Here is a 4337-nt window from a genome sequence, read left to right as displayed (position 1 = left end):
ATTTACCAAATTAATTTTTATTATGTGTTTGGATGATAATCATGTAATGGGTGGTTTTTTTTTTTTTTTTTATTAAATTAGTTTCTATTTTTTCAAAAGTCAAATATGGCGACAACTTTGGCATCATTATTAAACGAATCCATTAAATCAAAAAATCAAAAACTAAAAATATTTCTTATATTAAATATGTTGATTACACATTAAAAACCTAACAATCACCCATTACATGATCATCATCCAAACACATAACAAAAATTAATTTGTAAAATAAATAAATAAATGTGTAAAAGATTTATCAATTTTATATAATTTTATCTTTGGTGGGGTAGAAATTTTTTTTAAAAATTCAAAAATATATTTTTGATATTTATTTTTGTCAAATTCGTTTATATTTTATCAAATTGACGATTTTGCCATTGAAATTGAGCAATGGTATCTTCAATTGTCTTTATTTTGAACAAGGTTCAAAATTCAGGATCAAATGTGTCACAATTAAAAAGTCAAAGATCAAAGTGACACAAGTCCCAAACTATAAGGACTGTTAGCGTAATTTTCCCTTTAAATAATCTTATCATATTAACTGTGTCTGTCAATAGGTGGTTCTGCTTAACTTCGGATGGTCAACAATGGCCTCTTGTCTTAAGACTTGATGGCTTACAGATTTCTGCAACTTGGGTAACATTCAAGTTAAATGGTGCGAAATAAATCAACCTTAAACTAACGTAGCTTAGGAATGGCAACGGGGCGGGGTAGGGCCGGGGATCGCACTCCCCGTCCCCGGCGCCGATCCTCGACGGGGAACCTATCACCACCCCCGCCCCCCGCCCCTAATGGGGATCGGGTTTCCCCGACCTCGAAAACTCCCTGGCCAAAAAAAAAAAAAAATCAACTCCAAATCATCATCTTCATCATCTAACAAAAAAACAGATCTGAGCTGAGCTGAGCTGAGCTAATCAAAAAAAAAAAAAAAGCAGATCTGAGCTTCATCATCTAACACATCATCTTACATATTAGATCATCAACAACAGATATGAGCTTATTTATCCTAAAAAAAAAAGAAAAGATCTGAGCTCAACAACATCTTCATCTTCATCTTCATCTTCATTATTTTCCAGATCTGAAGAACAAAAGCAAAAATCAAAGAGAGAGAGAGAGAGAGAGTAACTAGTGAGGAGGAGATACCGTGAAAGCGAGCGGTAGTGAGGGAGCGGAGAGAGTAGCAACCGTCGTATGTGTGAGAGAGAGTGGGAGGATCGGCGGTGAGGGAGCACAATAGCGATGAGAGAGGATCGTCGGTGAGAGAGAGGAGAGAGCAGCAACGGTCGTGAGTTCTGTGTGTGTTGAGTATAAGTGAGTGTGTAATGTTTTAGGCCTAGTTTATAAATATATATATAGGGATAAAATTGTAATTTTACTTCGGGGAACAAACCGGGGCAGGGCCGGGGACAGGGCCGCGCCGGGTACGGGGCTTGGATACTTGTCCCTGTTCCCGGTCCGAAATTGATCGGGGATTGATTTTTTAATACCATCCCCGTCTTGTCGGGGATATTTTTCGGGAAAAAATCACTTAATTCGGGGTCGAGGGATCAGGTCCCCGTCGGGCCGGGTTCAAATTGCCACCCCTAACGTAGCTCTGATAGTATGTACATTTCAGCATATGTAGTAATGGAAGATAGTATTATTAAAGGTAAAATACATTAATTTCTATTGAGATTTTGAGAAAATATATTAATTCTCACAAGTTTAACATAATTATATTAATTTTTAAAATTTTCTTATTCATATAATATTTAGCCTCCTTTCCATTGATTTATAATTTGTTAGTAGTGTAGATTAAAAAATAATATTATTATTTCTTTTATATTAAATTTATAATTTGCTTTGTTTATGTATGTATGTATGTCTACTAATAATTTGTATTAGTACCAACCGTGTTACTTTGTAGAAAAAAAAAAAAAAATCAACATAACTATAAACTTGTGACTATTAAATAGTGCGGAGGTAAATTTTATATAACAATTATATTAAATTTTCAAATAAAAACAATTAAATTAATTGGGTTAAATATATTAAATTCATGTCACACAAGTCTGACATTAATTTGACTCATTTTTAAGGCTGCTCTGTGCAGATTATGGAGTTACTTAAAACTTTTTTTTTTTTTTTTGGAAATTTTGTGTCAAACTATTTGGTGTAGCTTTATTTACAATTTATGAGGCAGAAATAAAATAAATTGAAAAATTCTGATTGTTGGAAAGGAAAAATTGGTGAAAAATTCATTCCAAAGGGGGTATAAAACATTAGATTCAAGATAAAATATTGATTGGTGATAAGAACTCACCGAAAAAAATCAATTGATGTCAGAAAGTCACCGACGGCGGTGATCAGCGACAGTAAGTTATGGTGGTGAGATAGAGAAATGTGTGTTTTTTGAACATATAGGTTGTTGAATGAGTAATATTTATTATATTTTAACATATAGTTTTGTGAATTTCAATAGATAAACAAATAGGTTAATTTTAACAAATAATTATCATTTTGGACAAATAATATCTTTCTGACCGAATTTGGGTCTAATCGCCTAAAAGATTAAAAAATAACCTTATGGCCGGAGTGCACTATTGGGAAGTAGAGGAAAATATGGCTTTAGCTTATATTTTTTGTTTATAATTAAGTTCTTAAGTCAAACTCAAACCATTTCAACTCGTATTCAATTGGATAAAAAATTGTTCAAGATCAACGTATTTCGTTGAGTGTCTTAGTCCCAGAAGTAAATATATGTAGTGTTCTAAAATCGCCAAATAACTTATCTTACACGTAAATCTCACCGTCGTACCAATTAAAATCAGCCACATGTTCCCCCTTGTCAAAAACGCCACATATGGGCCTACACGTTTAACGAGTCAACAAAAGAACGCAATGGCGTTTCACACGAAAACATATACTTTTCATTTAGGCAGTTTGTTTTGGGTTAAGTAGATGGTATTGTGGTTAAGACTTGGGATTTATGTCATGAGTTTAATTCTTTTTTTTTTAGGCCAATTTTTTGAGCGAAGCACAGTTAATTAGGAGGTTGGACCTCAAGTTGTCTAATCAGCACTTGGTGTGAGTTCAATACTCTCCTGCTGTGCGAGTCCTGACTTAAGCGGAGTTTGTCTTGGGAGGTCGGGACAAGTTCTCAGGTTATAGTCTCCTTGCTTGGAACGGCTAACAAGACACCCTGGCGATCTCCAATCTCCTGAGCGAAGCACAGTTGATTAGGAGGTTGGACCTCAAGTTGTCTAATCAGCACTTGGTGTGAGTTCAATGCTCCTCTGCTGTGCGAGTCCTGACTTAAGCAGAGCTTGTCTTGGGAGGTCGGGGCAAGTTCTCAGGTTATAGTCTCTTCGCTTCGAACGGCTAACAAGACATCCTGGTGATCTCTGCAAGGGCCGCTGCCTTGGACCTGCGGGAGGGTAGGGAGGATTTTCCTGTAACAAAAAAAAAAAAGTAGATGGGAGGAGATTAGGATGGTGGAGGTGTTATTTAATGTTATGTTTATTTGTAGAGTTGATGAGGAGATTAGGATGGTGGAGGTGATATAGATGGAGGTTGGGGAGAGTATTGAGATGGAGGTTGGGGAGATGATATTAGAAAAATAGTGAGGGGATTAGAAATTTTTTTATTTTTTTATTTGTCATATATTGGGAATTTTTTTATAAATATTAATGTTTAATTTTTATATTTGTTTTATTATTTTATATAAAAATAATTTAACAATTCTTACACTAACAACTATTATCAAAACAAATACAATTTTACTTAATCCCCTCACTATTAATCTTCTCACTATGAATCCCCTCCATTCTACATCTAAAAACAAACGGGCCTTATACTCATTCAAACAATTAATAAAAATGTAGAAACTAATTACTAAAATATCTCTCCTAATGCAAAAAATAATAAACTAAGTGCCAATTAGGTCACTAATAATAGAATTTTGATATTTGTAAGCAATGATAGTAACAAAAAAAAGTTCTAGTATAAATAAAAAAAGAAAAAAAAATCCACCTAAGTGCTTGGTTAAGGCTCTCCTTTGATAGCAACATTGTTTGGTGAATGATATTCAATTACAATAATAAAGTTTTGTGTTTGGTGGATACAAATTATTTTTATTTTAATCAATGGGACCTCCATGTTTTTGTAAAAAATAAGATTTTATCATGTAGTATTGTATTGGTAGCAAAAGTCGTGCATTAGATTTGCATTTGTCCCTACCTTGTTGGCTAATGTCACATATTTGGCTTGGTTTTCTATTTTGAGTTTGATGAAGAAAAACATATACCAAACAATCACCC

This window comes from Camellia sinensis, chromosome 11, assembly GCF_055761805.1.
Source record: "Camellia sinensis isolate YWXY chromosome 11, ASM5576180v1, whole genome shotgun sequence".
Classification (NCBI taxonomy): Eukaryota; Viridiplantae; Streptophyta; class Magnoliopsida; order Ericales; family Theaceae; genus Camellia; species Camellia sinensis.
Note: the sequence above shows the minus strand (reverse complement) of the source record.